The 16,998-nt window shown below is 43.8% G+C and overlaps 2 pseudogenes; both read right to left on the minus strand.

Moving 5' to 3' along the window:
- Positions 1 to 14,070: 14,070 nt before the first annotated feature.
- LOC141227844 (U2 spliceosomal RNA) lies at positions 14,071 to 14,160 on the minus strand (annotated as a pseudogene).
- A 598-nt stretch (positions 14,161 to 14,758) lies between these two features.
- Positions 14,759 to 14,964, minus strand: LOC141227843 (U2 spliceosomal RNA; annotated as a pseudogene).
- Between the last annotated feature and the right edge of the window lie 2,034 nt (positions 14,965 to 16,998).

Consider the following 16,998-nt stretch of genomic DNA (forward strand, 5'->3'; position numbering starts at 1 on the left):
CCGGACTTATTTGGGGGTTGGCTGGATCCAGAACCTGGTGGACGCAGCACGGCTCGGGAGGTCACTCGAAGCTGGAGTGACCGGAACATCAGCAGTGAGTAAACATCCTAAACTGCATAACCCGACTCTGTCTCTGATTGCCGTCTACACTGCATCACCACAACCCCCATCCTCTGCACCTGATCCCCCTGAGGCTATACCCCACCCGTTGGGGGTTATATCACCAAAGCTGCACCTACACCATCAGCCTCAGCGGACCCTGCTGCAGCGGCGGCCGTAGTGACCGCAATACAACGGGTGGCGTAGTCGACATTAAGAACTTATTAACATCTGTAGGACTGCCACATACAACTGAGTTTGACACCCTGGGCACGGACCGGGTCACAGCCACTCGGAAGACTACAACTCCCATCTGATCCGGCTCCGGATATTCCCCCTAAAGAATATGGCCCAGGGGGCGCGTCATAAGCAGTGGTATTCAAATCTTGTCAATACTTAAAGGGAACCTGACAGCAGAATTGAGACCTATAAACTAATTGAAGGGCTGCTTTTGTTCTTTAATGGTGATTACAGACAATCCCAATTGTGTGGGACAAGTTCACAGTATATCGCGATTCTCACCTTTTCAAAGATAATTTTTCGCACATTCTTGTGAATTGGACTAGTCCAAGATGCGTCCAGATTGAAAGCAGTGCTGTGCTGAGCACTCTCCAGGGTAAGCATGTATGATAGACTGGAGTTTGTGGCTGTTACTGGGGAATAAGTGCACAAACGACAGACTTAACTTACATGCTCTAAGTTGTAATGTTCAGGATACAGTTTTCTGGGAGGACAGTGTAAGGGCGACTCAGGGATCGGACCACAGCTCAGTGAGCATGATACGGACAGGTTGGATAGGACTGGCCCGCACATAGCAGAAATTTCAGACTAGTCCAATTCACAAGAATATGCGAAGAACAATCTTTGAAAAGGCAAGTATTGCAAAATTCTGTGAATTTGCCCACACAATAGTTTTGCCTGTAATGACCATTTAAAGACAAATGCAACTAGATAATTAGTTTATAGGTTTCAATCCCGCTGTCAGGTTCCCTATAAGAAAGTATGAACTAGGTTTGATTACCTCTGATCACACAGCTTTCCAAAGTACAGTAGTAAAAAAATCAGCATTGGTTTTTACCCATGTGACATGCAATGTTTCGACCTCTAAGCATGTCTGAGCCTGGAAAGCAGGCAGTATGATGTACACGCATTGGGAGGCAGTTTCCTTTGTATTGTGTAGTTATGAGTAAGTCATTGAGAAACATCTAAAATGCTTTGAAATTACAAATAAAAGACAATAATCTAATGCCAGTAGTCGACAAAACGCAGGCTCTGGTATAAATATTACATTGCTTTACTGCTCTGGTTTAGCGATGCCAGCAGACAACAAATTGCAGACTCCGGTATAAATATTACATGGTTTTACTGCTATGGCTTAGCACAGCTACAAAAAGATCAAATATTAGAGACCGTCTTACTAACTCTTTTCTGTCTTTGAGATATGTGTCACGTTGAGTGTTTCCTATTATGACACTGCAGCTTGATGATTTTGTTTTTCTAATTAAAATAATTCACTTAAATATCGCTATTTTATTGACTGCGTGCTTACAGTAGTTAAAGATGACCCATCATTTACTCATAAAAAATGGAGTTTATTTGTCTTGTAAAAATCTTTGAGCTCCCCTGAATCTACCACTTTTTTTTTTTATTTTGCGATGTATGACTAAATTGCAGAGATATTCACATTTCTTGCTTTTGGAGCGCAATATGTGAAATCTCTGCTTGCAGTTCTTCAGAATCTTCTCTGGATTTGCTCTTTCACTTCTCCCTCCCAATTCTGGCTCAGTGGCGTCTAAGAGTACTAGACATCTAGGTCAGCAATGCTGTGCAATACTGAAAAAGCAGTGGAATCAGAGAAGCTCAGGGCTTTTTTTTTACAAGTTATTTAACTCATTTTTTAGCAAGTGACAAGAACTTTTTAGAGATTTGTGGATGTTTTGAGATTCAAATTCACCTGCTTCACCAAATTTTCCCCCAAAATTTGATTTGTGGCAAATACATTCTCGTGAATCTCAATACTGGAAAGCTTTTAATTGCTCAGAAAATACAAGTGGGGAAAAGAGAGAGAGTGGAACCCACTGACCTTAAGAGCTTACACATACTGTAGTAGGTGCTTCAGTAGGAAAGCAATGCTGATTTTGTTGTTTTAAAGCAGATCAAGATGTTCAGCCACTTTACTACAAAATTGGACAACCACTTTAAGTTGTTCACAGGTGTATGATTTTTAAACTTTTTTTTCTTAAGAAACAGTATAGTAAAGCTGGTCATATACATGTCATAGCTGTCAACTGAATGTTCGTTTGGCTGAACAGTCTTGCAACTCCCCCATATACATACACCAAAAAAATAACACATACACACGCGGTCAAAATTGTTGGTACCCCTCGTTTAATGAAAGAAAATCCCACAATGGTCACAGAAATAACTTGAATCTGACAAAAGAAATAAATTAAAAATCTATGAAAATGAACAAATGAAAGTCAGACATTGCTTTTCAAGCCTGCTTCCACAGAATTTAAAAAAAAATTAAACTCATGAAATAGGCCTCATCAGAAATGATGGTACCCCTAAAAATAATGTGACAAAAGGGACACGTTAAATCTAGTTGTGTCCACTAATTAGCATCACAGGTGTCTACAATCTTGTAATCAGTCGGTGGGCCGGTATATAAGGCTACAGATACTCACTGTGCTGTTTGGTGACATGCTGTGTACAACACTCAACATGGACCAGAGGAAGCAAAGTAAAGAGTAGTCTCAGGAGATTAGAAAGAAAATTATAGACAAGCAAGTTAAAGGTTATAAGACCATCTCCAAGCAGCTTGATGTTCCTGTGACTACAGTTGCACATATTATTCAGAAAATTAACATCCATGGGACTGTAGCCAACCTCCCTGGACGTTGCCGCAGGAGGAAAATTGATGACAAATCAAAGAGACGGATAATATGAATATTAACAAAAGAGCTCAGGATAACTTCTAAAGAGATTAAAGGTGAACTTCAAGCTCAATGAACATCAGTGTCAGATCGCACCATCCGTCATTGTTTGATTCAAAGTAAACTTCATGGGAGACGACCAAGGAGAACACCATTGTTGAAAACAAATCATAAAAAAGCCAGACTGGAATTTGCCAAACTACATATTGACAAGCCATAAAGCCTCTGGGAGAACGTCCTATGGACAGATGAGACAAAAATGGAAGTTTATGGCAAGGCACATCAGCTCTATGTTCACAGATGGAAAAATTAAGCATATCAAGAAAAGAACACTGTCCCTACTGTGAAACATGGAGGAGGCTCGGTTATGTTCTGGGGCTTCTTTGCTGCATCTGGCACAGGGTGTCTTGAATCTGTGCAGGGTACAATGAAATCTCAAGACTATCAAGGGAAAGAGAGAAATGTGCTGTCCAGTGTCAGAAAGCTTGGTCTCAGTCGCAGGTCATGGGTCTTGCAACAGGATAATGACCCAAAACACACAGCTAAAAACACCCAAGAATGGCTAAAAGGAAAACATTGGACTATTCTGAAGTGGCCTTCTATGAGCCCTGACCTAAATCCTATTGAGCATCTTTGGAAAGAGCTGAAACATGCAACCTTCAAACACGAGACAACTGGAGTAGTTTGGTCATGAGGAGTGGGCCAAAATACCTGTCGACAGGTGCAGAAGTCTCATTGACAGTTACAGGAATCATTTGATTGCAGTGATTGCCTCAAAAGGTTATTCAACAAAATTTTAAGTTAAGAGTACCGTCATTTCTGTCCAGGCCTATTTCATGAGTTTAATTTTTTTTTAAATTCTGTGGAAGCAGGGTTTAAAAGCAATGTCTGACTTTCATTTGTTCATTTTCATAGATTTTTAATTTATTCGGCCACGCCTCCTGCATTCACCATCTTCCACCCGACGGGCAGCTGCTTGCACTGCGCCGCGCCCTCCTTAGGTATGCAACTCCCACTCCAGGCTGGATCCTAGCTGCAGGGCACATCCTTCTTGTGGCCGACACCCTTGGGGGCTGGACACATTTTCGCGCTCTCGGGCGCCATCCACGCCCATGATAGGTGGTCTTTCTTCTTCTCTTCACCGCCGCCGTTGCCATCTGGGAGTCCATGCTTCTGACCGCCATCTTGGGCCGCATGTATTGAGGCGCCCTCTCATCTGTGCCACGGGTCTTTTCCTCGCATGAAGAGAGCGGGGTGGAGCTCGCATCCTGCCGACTACGCCATATGTAACGGGACTCAGGGTGGTAGTCATGGGAGAGGATCACTTCTTTCACACCCCGGCCCACTACAGGAAATAGTGTACTGTGTGGCTGCATGTGCAACGATGCTTTGAGATCTGAGATCTCCACAATCCCTGTTAATGCGTTGGCTGCAGAACTGTCCCGTTTAACCCTCTCAGTCAAAAAGCCAAACCAACTGTTATAAACAGTGTTCTTTTTATGCACAGTCAAACAGGTGAACATAGAGTAACAGGTTATGCATTCTTCATCACTTGCCACACAGTATTCAGGCTCCATTCTCAGAGTTACAGTCTGCACTTTGTTTCTGGCAACAGGTACGGCACAGTAGTGAGGAGAGATCTTAAATGCCTGCATTTTCTTAGGGGTCGAGTCATACGGGTCCACGTGTGTCGCTATGCCCTGATCCCCTGTGTCCTTGCTTATATCAGTCCCAGGGGCCGCTCGTAGAGACGTGCTCCCTGTTTCAGTACCCACAGCAGGGCGATGCCTTGTCCCAAGGTCCCTTTCTCGCTGGACAGTACGTTTCCTGGACTTCTATGCTTTGCTCCTTCAGGTTTCCCCACTTGCCTGCGTCGTCCTGTTGCCTCTGTAACTAGATCCTTGTCCTCATGAGCCTTGTAGTTCCACACCAGGAACAATCTGTCTTTCCTCTTTCTCTTACTTTTTCTAGACTGACTAAAATGGATCCCTTCTTCCAGAAGCCACAAAGCTCCCTCCCACTATGGGCTGTACTTCTAATTAACCCTCAAACTGTCTGTGTATCTGATGTCTGTATCTGGGCAGATTTCACCTACACTCTGTACCAGAGTGAAAAGAAAGAGTGACATCTTGTGGCCTCCGGTCAACACTGCAGTCCAAAGGGAAATAACCATTAAATACATAGCAGTAACATGCATGTAAAATACATTCAACCAACAGAAATATCAGAGGAGTGAGATGCCATCCTCACCACCCTTACAGTGTGTTTGGAACCAATGTAGCTGGATACGGATGGAACCACCACACTAATAGGAGAAATCAGGAAAAATGATCAATTAGCAAAAAAGGACAATGTATGAGGCAGTGACGCACACTGAGCGCACTACAACCAGACGTGGCTGAAGCACACACTACAGGGTGAGCTGCACTCACACACACAGACCTTGCAGACAGCGGTGAACAGCACAGAGAACTGTGCACTAGCGCTGCAAGGCACAGCGATTTATAAAGTAGCTTGGGTAAAGCAGAATAGAGCAAATAGGTAGATTAAACAGTCCCTCAGAACAACAGCGTCCTATCCCTAACTGAATTCACAGCAGAGTGAGCTCAAAATGGCGGCGGCGGCTTTTATAGTGCATCATGACATCATTTCAGCAGCCAATCACAGCCATGCCATTAGTCAACATGCCTACATGCCTAACAGGATGTGCCCACACTTCTTAGGATCCTCATTGGCTGAATAAAATGAAACTGGCTCATTGCATTATGGGAACTTCCGATTCCGGTATACGATATTCTAAAAGTATCGGAATTCCGATACCGCGAATATCGGCCGATACCCGATATTTCAGTATCGAAATGCTCAACACTACTCAGGAGCAATTGTACAACAAATTTTGTGGTCCATTTTCTCCTGTTACCCTTGTGAAAATAAAAAAATTGGGGCTAAAAGTACATTTTTGTGGAAAAAAAGTTTGATTTCTTAATTTCAAGGCTCTATGTTATAAACTGTTATGATCTGCAGCAAGTACTAAGGAAAGAAAAGGGAAAACTGTCCCTACAGTAAAACTAAGCTGAATCCCTACGATGTAGCGGGCTGCCCGTTCCTAGCGAACAGACCCGCCTTAGTCCTCGGCTAGTCTGAACGAAGACCTATAGCATAAGGGGAGGGGTCCCTAAAAGAACTAAGGACTGGAACAAAAATGTGACACCTCCTAAACAGAGAAGTTGTTGCAGAACACAAAAAGACAGACAAAAAAGTACTAGAGGTCCCAGAAGGACCAAATGAACTGACAGAGAAAGGCACAGAAGCACCTAGCTAGAGAAACAGTCAAACACTGAAGCCCAAATTAAATAAAAAAGCAGTCTAAATAAAAAAGCGATCTATAATTTGGACCACTTTCAATCCCGCTTGGGGGTTAGCGGCAGGAGCAGCTTTTAGTCAATCATTCTTAAATCCCACCACTATTAACTTCCCCTTTGGCTGCTCAACTCAGGACCTGCGGTTGGGGGCTGCACTCTCCTAGCTTTCAGTACCTGTGGTGATGCACATCTGATCCTGAGTCATGTGATCTGTGGGCGGACAAGTGGCCTTCAATTTTGGAACCCGGAAACGGTGAGCACGAGCGGCGGTCTGCAGCACACGGCACGTGGTGTGCCAAGCTACCTGTACCTTGCGGTGAGACGTGCCTGCTCCTTCCATTTCCACACTAACACCGGAGTTGTGCAGGGGTGCACAACTCCAGCAGGTGAGTGGCCTTTTGTCTGTTTCCATCACATCTACCGATCAGGTCCTTCACATAGCGCGCTTTTTCTCCCTTTCTCTTCCAAACACTGAAGTCCAGCTCAGCCAAAAGGGCGGAGCTGGAATATAAATGCAGACGGTCACGTGACCGCAAAACACAAGATGGAAAAAACAAAACAGGAGGGTTCTAACAAACTTCTATGCACAACGAATGGCATGGGACAAGTTCTCCTGTTACCCTTTTGAAAACGCAAAATTGGGTACTGAAAAACATTTTTATGGGAAAAATGTGAAATTTTTATCTTTATGGCTCAATGTTATAAACTTCTGTGAAGGCGTTGGGGGTTCAAGGTGTTCATCACATATCTAGATAAGTTCCCTAAGGGGTCTAGTTTCCAAAATGGTGTCACTTGTGGGGGTTTCCACTATTTAGGCACATCAGGGGCTCCCCAAACACGACATGGCGTCCGCTAATTATTCAAGCAAATTTTACATTCAAAAAGTCTAATGGTGCTCCTTCCTTTCCGAACCCTGCCGTGCGCCCATACTGTGGTTTTCCCCCACATATGGTGTATCAGCTTACTCAGGAGGAATTGCACAACAAATCTTGTGGTCCATTTTCTCTCGCTACCCTTGTGAAAAAAAAAAATTGGGTCTGAAGTAAACATTTTATGAAAAAAAGTTAAATGTTCATTTTTTCCTTCCACGTTGCTTCAGTTCTTGTGAAGCACGTGAAAGGTTAATAAACTTCTTGAATGTGGTTTTGAGCACTTTGATGGGTGCAGTTTTTAGAATGGTGTCACTTTTGGGTATTTTCTGTCAAAGGCCCCTCAAAGTGACTTCAAAATGTGATGTGGTCCCTAAGAAAATGGTTTTGTAAATTTTGTTGGAAAAATTAGAAATCGCTGGTCAACTTTCAACCCTTATAACTTCTGAAGAAAAAAAAAATTTTGGTTCCAAAATTGTGTTGATGTAAAGTAGACATGTGGGAAATGTTGATTATTAACTATTTTGTGTGACATATCTCTCTGATATAAGGGTATGAAAATTCAAAGTTTGAAAATTGCAAAATTTTCGACAAATTTTGGTTTTGTTTCACAAGTAAACGCAAGTCTTATGGAAAAAATTTTACCACTATCGTGACGTAAAATACAGTACAGACCAAAAGTTTGGACACACCTTCTCATTTAAAGATTTTTCTGTATTTTCTTGACTATGAAAATTGTACATTCACACTGAAGGCATCAAAACTATGAATTAACACATGTGGAATTATATACTTAACAAAAAAAGTGTGAAACAACTGAAAATATGTCTTATATTCTAGGTTCTTCAAAGTAGCCACCTTTTGCTTTGATGACTGCTTTGCACACTCTTGGCATTCTCTTGATGAGCTTCAAGAGGTAATCACCGGAAATGGTCTTCCAACAATCTTGAAGGAGTTCCCAGAGATGCTTAGCATGGAAAATGGATCAGTTAATTAGCCATTTTCTTTCATTTTTAACAGATCACTTTTTCATACTGGATCCAGTGAGTAAAAAACGGATCCGTTACAAATTGCAATCTGTTCCGGTGAGCCTTGACATAGGTCATCTTGATTAAATGCACAGGCCGCGTGCAGAGAATCGCAAGTATTGCTGGTTGCTATGGACAATAGCTGTTTTGTTTGACTGAGCTTACGGAAACTAAGGTGTGTCCTGTGATTAGCATCATAGGTGACTATAAACTTAGAGCTATATCGCTATGTCATCTACAGCCGGGTACAAACATTTTGCATCAGCTGCTATCCAGGCGTCACAGGGAATGTGATCTACAGTCCCCTCACAATCCTGATGAACTAAGTGTTTGTGTATCAAAATGGACAAGGAACATAACTCCTCATAAAGTATCGCTATGCTAATTGTAAGGTTTTGCTACTGTAGGAGTAATAGCTCTAAGGATTAACATTTTTGTGTCCTGTTTTTCTTGGCCATGACAGGGCATGTCCCTGTGCTGAGATAATCTTATAAATTATAAAAAAAAATATAAACATTTCACTGCCTGTTTTTTAAACAAAGTTTCACTTCAAAGAAAGAATCAGCTGTGATCCAGTGCTGTCCTGTCTGTATACTCTTTTGCTTCCTCCCCTGCCCAGGAGCTGTGGTATGATCAGACCGTGTTCTGTACACGGTCAGACACGGCAATTACACAGTGCACAGCAGGGGCAAATTTATAAGTTTATCTCAGCACAGGGACATTTTATTTAAACACATCCAATTGTGGAAATTATTAGCATTCCAAGATCTATTGATTAATATGAACTTTTGTTCATGGAAAAACCCCTTTAAGGAATTATACATAGGACAATACATATATCTTTGTCATACTCATTTGATAAAGACACACAAGGTACAATATGTATATCTAAGTTTTTTTTGTTTGTGGTTCGGTTAAGTGTTTTTTATTGTACAAATAATAAAATTGTGATTTTAGGGAATTTTTAAGTTAGTCCTATTTTGGTGGATTCTCTTGCAGACATATATATTTGTTGGCCTTTAATGGAAGACAATTATAAGTGGAAGACATTATAAGTTTATAGGGGCGAGAATGGGGGATATTATAAGTGTATGGGGTACAGAATTGATGACATTAGGTCCATAATTGGGAGATATTATTAGTTTATGGAGTCAGAATTGGGTGCTGTCAGGTTTTCCCACAGCAACGACATCAGGGAGATCACGCAATATCTCACCGTGCCGTCACTGTGTCATGGATTTCGTCCGGAATCACGAGCATACGATCCAGACTACTCTCTACTTAGGTATCGGCAAATGACCAGTGAGCGTATGGCGTCACATCTCGGGATTCCAATGCATGGAATACGTGTTTACGCCCTCTGTAGGTCACTGTCAGCTTTACAATAGCTGCCACCATCATCCAGCTTTGAAATATAATACAGGCCTGGGCGAATGCCTGCATTCTGGTAGCGTATGGCTTTGGGGGAGGGAAAGATTACAGGACAAAAGAAACAGAACTATTCAATTTTATGTTTAATCCAAAAGGGAGGCAGTGTTTAGGAAAAATATATACAAGGATTTTACAAAGGAGACATTAAAATACCTAAGCAGTTACACAAAATAATAAGGATTAAGGAAGAAATTTACTATACGATCCCCCATATCTTCCCTTTTTCTGCAGAGTCTGAACTCGTACCTAACTCCTGCTCGTTGTCACTGTACTTCCGTTTGTGAGTTTGTGGTCCACTCGCTACTTCACTGCAAGTACCCTGTGGGTATCTGGTTCTGCCTTTCCCTTCCTGTCTGTTCCGTGTGAACAGAGCCCTGTCCCCTCTGCTCTGCCTTGCTCGCCGCTCCGGTGGTTCTTGCCTGCTCTGCCTTTGCTCACTGCTCCAGGTGGTCTCGCTCTGCTCTGACTCTTTGCTTACTGCTCTGGCAGTCTCGCTTTGCTCTGACCCTTTGCTCACTGCTCCGGCAGTCTCGCTCTGCTCTGACCCTTTGCTCCCTGCTCCGGCAGTCTCGTCCTGCTCTACTCTCGCTCACCGCTCCAGGCGGTCTCGTCTTGCTCTGCTCTTGCTCGCCGCTCCGGGCGGCCTCACTCTGCTGTGTTTGTCCACCGCATCAGCGGTTCTGTTCCTGAGTCCCAGTCTGTACTGGGTCCTATCCACTCTGTGCTCCAACCTGTCGTACCTGCCAGTACCTCCCTGCCTGCATACCAGTCGTGCTTACCAACATCCACCTGCCTGCATACCGGCCGTACCTGCCAGTACCTCCCTGTTTGCATACCAGTCGTGCTTGCCAGCATCCACCTGTCTGCATACCTGCCGTGTCTGCCTGTACCCACCAGTCTGTGTGCCAGCCTAACCTGCCTGTTCCTGTATTCCCCAGTGTGGGTCAACAGCCGTGTCCGGGGTCTGACCTGGAGTAGCACCTGGTCCCTCTGCTCGGTCCCTCCTTGGTGCACTGGCGTCGTATGCCGTCGTGCGACCTTGGTCGGATCGGGTGGATACTTAGTTACTCCCCTCCAGGCATTCACTCTCCGGTACGGTCCAGTGGAATCACTACATATACACGCACACGCCAGTCAGTCCGGGCGTGTGCATTACACAGAATGGATGACATTACAAGTGTCTAGGGCCAGAATGGGGGATATTACAAGTGTGTAGGGCCAGAATGGGGAACATTTCTAGTGTACGGCGATATAAATTGGGGAATATCATCAGTATAAGGGGCCACAATGGGGGAAATTATTAGTTTATGGGGTCACATTAATAATGTCTGCAATTGTTGCCTCACACACTAGTAATACCCCAAATTGTCGCCCTATAACTTAAGAATGTATGCGACCACAATTAAGGACATTACAACTGTAGCAGGGCATAAAAGGTGTATGTTACTACTGTATGAGTGCCACTGGTAGGGTCGTTACTGGTGTATTTGGGTGCAAAGATAAACATTACTACTATATGGGGGCACAAAGAAATATTAATATTGTACTTGGTACTACATAAGGGGACATAAGCATTAGTATTGTATGGAGCCACAAAGAGGGATATCACTACTTACGGTATTGTACATTATTGACAGGTCAGTGGTCGGGTATGACAGCAAACGGCAAGTCAATCAGCCGGGGGAGGATGCAGTTTGGTAGTGAGTACAACGTGAGGCTGAAAAGCTAGAAGTATATTGTCAGGTCCCAATGCACTTCCAGACATCACTTCAAAACACAATTTCTCACTGCTGGATCAATGCTTTGGGTTCATAAAAGGATCAACTGGTGTAGCCTTTAAAGGTCTGCACAATCATATTAATGATTTTGGGGTGACTGAGGGTGGGGAGTAAAGGGTTTCTGACAGATTCCCTTTAAATGTGATTTAATCAGCATTTAGAAGCGTTGGCACACATCAACGCATTTCTTTACTATAGGGAAGAGTTGGTTGCTTCATCCATTATCATATTTGTTTCTTTCATTGTAACAAATGTTTGTTTTACTAGCTGTGACTTCTCTTTTCTCTTTCCATGGAAGTTTTTTGTGGCTTTATATCATACAGAACAGTACTATTTGGCTGCCTGTTCTTCTGCGAAAACACGTGAATGTCAAGGGAATGATTGCCATCGGCCTTGTTCTTTCATCTAGAATGATCCATTGGCACATTCCTCACAATTGTGAAATTTAACTTTTTTTTTTTTAAAGAGAAAGCCTCCATGGTTACTATAAAGAGAAGCAAACAAAAATGAGAAACAAGCATGAATATTTGCACATTTAATAAAATATAACAGTTTAGCAGGAATGACCATCAATATTATCAGTGCCGCAATTTCTTTTATTTGATCACATTCCGGGATGTGGTTAAACATAGCATTCAATGATTGTAGAAGCAGTTTGATTAAAACAAAACAATTGCAAATTTTTGTATGTGGTATGTGTAGGGGTTTTATTTCTTGTTTTGATTTTTTTGTTTTTTTTAGTGGCCCTGTGTTTGCATAGTATTTTTTTTGCTTTATTTTCAGTTAGTCATCAGAAGGTGCTGAGTAGAGATGAGCAGATATTTTGAAATTAGTATTTGCCAACTTCGATGAATTTTGCCCAATAAGTTGATTGGCGGTGAATAAATTTGAGAGAATCTCAATACAGGAAAGCTTGTAATTGCTCAGCAAATACACGTGGAGGAGAAGAGAGAGAGAGAGAGAGGACCTGGCTGGTATAGCTTACACTCCACAGGAGAGAGAGAAAAAGAGAGAGAGAGAGGACCCCACTGACCACAAGAGCTTCCATTCTAATGGAGATGGAGGACCCTGCTCACCATTAGAGCTTACACGCTACAGGAGAGAGAGAGGACCACGCTGACCAAGAGAGCTTACACTGTAGTATACAGAAGAGAGAGTGGACCCTGCTGATCATAAGAGCTAACACTCTACAGGTGAGAGAGAGAAACTTAGACGTCACTCACATGAGTGTATAACTTGGACTAGTGCTGTCTGATGTTTATTCCAGGGACAAATAGCCACCTCCAGCCAAAGCCAGAGGCGACTCAATCTTACCCCCAGCGCCTGCCCGAGTTCTCACCCGAGCAAGGCAGTGGGAGCCAAAGACTGTGCTTCCCTCCCGGAAGAGGGAAGCCAACAATGCTCTCCTCCCGAAAGAGGAGAGCCAGGGTGGTTCAGGGGGGAGTGGAACCTGATGGCCACACACTTTCCCCCTAGACCTGCCAAGAGAGGAACCCGTTAGGGAAAAGCATACCGACAAAATCCTAGAAGGACGTGACACAAGTGAATAAGTGCACACACAGTGACAAAAAGATTAAATAAATAGCGAAGGTTTCACAGTATAATACTGCCCGGACCTTCGACCGGGAATTGAAAAATTCCAGATCCTAAGGCCAGAAGGCCCGGAATAAGGGTGTGTGCAAAGAAAGAACATTTGAAGTGCTTGTGCAAATGTGCCAGAAACTCAAGTGGGGTTCCCAATACCAGTGAGTTAAGGCACCCCAGGGTCACCAATCCTGGGGCACTTCACACTAAGGGCTTTCGATCTTCCCCGGCCCAATGGCGTCGATCCTGGGGGGCCATGCTTTCCACTAGATGACTATATTAGCCACCTGGCGTACTAATAAGGGCCTAAACCCCAGTGTGCATCAATCTGCTAGGGTGGCCGACTGCCAAAGCCGCCTTTTCGAAAGGTACCGAGAAGCGATTACCTGAATTGGTTATAGCCTATTGCTGCACCATAGCCCCAAGAAGGCACCCATTGTAGGGATAGGGACAAAGGCTCCCCTTAGGAAGACATGTTGTTCATCAATAGGCACCTTAAAACCCACAACTATACTGCTTGTTGCAGATGCACCCCACATGTTTTTAATCTGCATAAGTCCACCTATTTTCACACATTCTCCTCTTTTCTCCCCCCTAATGTCCCACGCGCCTCAAAACCGGGAAGGGTGGGGGGGTAGAGAGAATAAATAATTAATGAACAAACGAGCAGCGGTCCCCAGTGCTTCCCAGTCTGTAGGCTCCCTACAGACTGAAGTTGGCTGCTGCAGCACTGCCAGATAAAAGCCAGGAGCCCATTATGATACGTGCAATGTCTGTTCCATTCTTCCATTGTCCCATTGTTCCATTGCCCCCTAACAATGAGACAATGGAAAAATGCAAGAATGGAACGGACATTGCACGTGTCATAATGGGTATGTAGGGAGCATACTGGGGACTGCTGCTCGTTTGTTCAATAATTAGTTACCCTCTCTACCCCCCACCCTTCCCGGTCTTGAGGAGCATGGGACATTAGGGGGGAGAGGAGAATGTGTGAAAATAGGTGGACGTATCAGATATTAAACTGATAAGAAAAGATACTACACTTGATCTTAGCCAAAATGCCGAGAAGCGATTACCTGAATTGGTTTTGGCCTAGAGCTGCACCCTGGCCCAAAGAAGGCACCCATTGTAGGGATAGGGACAAAGACTCCCCTTAGGAAGACATGTTGTTCATCAATAGACACCTTAAAACCCACAAATATACTGCTTGTTGCAGATGCACCCCAAACGTTTTTAATCTGCATAAGTCCACCGATTTTTACACATTCTACCCCCCTGCCCAATGTCCTACATGCCTCAAGACCGAGGGGGGGGGGGGTAGAGAGGATAACTAATTAATGAACAAACGAGCAGCTGTCCCCTCCCCCCCCCGGCTTCCCAGTCTGTAGGCTCCCTACAGACTGAAGCTGGCTGTTGCAGCACTGGCAGATAAAAGCTAGGAGCCCATTATGACACGTGCAATGTCTGTTCCATTCTTCCATTCTTGCATTCTTGCATTATTCCATTGTTCCATTGTCCTATTGCTCCATTGCCTCCTAACAATGGGACAATGGAATAATGCAAGAATGGAAGAATGGAACAGACATTGCACGTGTCATAATGGGCTAGTGGCTTTTATCTGGCTGTGCTGCAGCAGCCAGCTTCAGTATGTAGGAAGCCTCCAGACTGGGAAGCAGGTGGGACCGCTGCTCGTTTGTTCAATAATTAGTTACCCTCTCTACCCCCCAACCCTTCCCGGTCTTGAGGAGCATGGGACATTAGGGGGGAGAGGTGAAGAGAATGTGTGAAAATAAGTGGACATATAGGGGACATATCAGATGTTAAACTGATAAGAAAAGGTACTACAGTTGATCTTAGCCAAAAGGCAGAGAAGCGATTACCTGAATTGGTTTGGCCTATGGCTGCACCCTGGCCCCAAGAAGGCACCCATTGTAGGGATAGGGACTGAGACTCCCCTTAGGAAGACATGTTGTTCATCAATAGACACCTTAAAACCCACAACTATACTGCTTGTGTTTAACCTCGCCCACACCACTGATTGACTGCTTTCTGTGTACACTGTGCATAGGCAGAAAGCTACCAATCATTAGTGGACGCAGGATTACACAGAGCTCATGAAAATGGAGGACTCCATGGCAGCAGGTTTACTAGTCCTCTAGGGATAATCTCCTGCTGTTAAAACAGTGATTTTATCAAAACTACAGCAAGCAGCCCAGTAAGTGACAAATAGATGGAATTAGGGTCTTTGTGTCCACAATTTGGTGCTCTCATGTTAGGTAGAAAAAACGTGTTGACTGAAGTCAGTTATTTCCAAGGCTGTGTTAATCTAAACAAATAAAATACCTTCACAACAAGCATTTATTTCAGTTTACAAGCCTCAAATACCTATGAAAAACTCTGGTGATATAATATATATATATATATTTTAAGATTAAATTTTTGATACATTACTGTAACTATTTGTTACACTTCTTGAGATACATACAGAACGAGTTAACCCCATTCTCTTGATAAGTGGGAGTCTTAATAGTAGGACGCCTGGTGATCAGACCAGGAAAAATGTAAGCCTATTCTGACATCCACCATACATGTACGGCACATGTATGGTGGCGATGTATGGAGTAGACTCAGGTTTTGAACCCACTGCACAAACAAGTTTTTTTTTCACCACTGGAATGGCGCTTTAAATGTAAGCCCCTCTGTTCCCATTCTTATACTCACCTTCCGTCAGCTTTATCTTTTACCGACGCCGCTCAGGTCCCGTGGCACCATCTTGTGCCAGTAACTTCTGACTGGCCAGAAGTCAGAAGTTATGTTACAAGAGCTCAATACAAGTCTTTATGAGAGGCAGGACGAGGCCATAATGAGGCTCTCATAAAGATGTATTAAAAAGTGACTTCTATGCTCTGTGAAGCACTGGAGCTGCCGGCAGGTCATTCTTTGGCCGAGACAGCGCTGGAAAAGGATGAAGGTGGCGGCAGGCGAGTATGAGATGGGGAAAGGGGGATTACATTTAACCCCTTTACGACGTGGTGCGTATTAGTACGCACCACGTCGGTACCCCCAGTTCAGCGCGGGCTCCGGCGCTGATCCCTCACTGAACCGGGCACATGTCAGCTAATTTATACAGCTGACATGTGCCAGCAACAGCTGCAGGTGGAATCTTGATCCACCCGCGGCTGTTAACCAGTTAAATGCCGCTGTCAATTTCTGACAGCGGCATTTAACTTGCACTTCCCGGAAGCGCGTCATTAGCCCAGCCCATCGATGACCCCGTCACGTGATCGCGGGTCACTAATGGGTTGGCATGATAACCCGGGGTCTGCAGAAGGCCTCTGTGGTTGCCCAGTGGTCGGCGCTCATAGCAAGTGAGCATTTCTGCTGCATATAGGCAATCTGCTCACCACCTGTATGCAGCAGAGGAGATCAAACAACTGCTGCTTCAATAGTCTACTATGGAGACTATTGAAACAAGCAGAAAGTGTAAAAAAAGAAATGTATTTAACAATATTAAAAAAGTATATAAAAGTTTATATCACCCCCCTTTCAGCCCATTCAAAATAAAACAATTGAAAAAAAACCCCACATACACATATTTGGTATTGATGCCTTCAGAATCACCCGATCAATATAAAAAAAGAATTAATCCGATCGGTAAACGGCGTAACGAGAAAAGCATTCTAAACGCCAGAATTAAAGTTTTTTTGGTCGCCACAACATTGCAATAAAATGCAATAACGGGCGATCAAAACATCTGGTAGTGGTCCTGGTCGATTGCGAACCTGAGAAATCTCTGATGGGCAGGGTGCAGGTATGCGTCTTGTATGTCTATGGTGGTGAGAAATTCTCCCTTCTCCATGGACGCAATGATGGACCGAAGGGACTCCAAGCGGAAGTGACGTACCCGTACC

The sequence above is a fragment of the Phyllobates terribilis genome, unplaced genomic scaffold, assembly GCF_046119375.1.
Source record: "Phyllobates terribilis strain yellow unplaced genomic scaffold, ASM4611937v1 Scaffold_430__1_contigs__length_1590877, whole genome shotgun sequence".
Lineage (NCBI taxonomy): Eukaryota > Metazoa > Chordata > Amphibia > Anura > Dendrobatidae > Phyllobates > Phyllobates terribilis.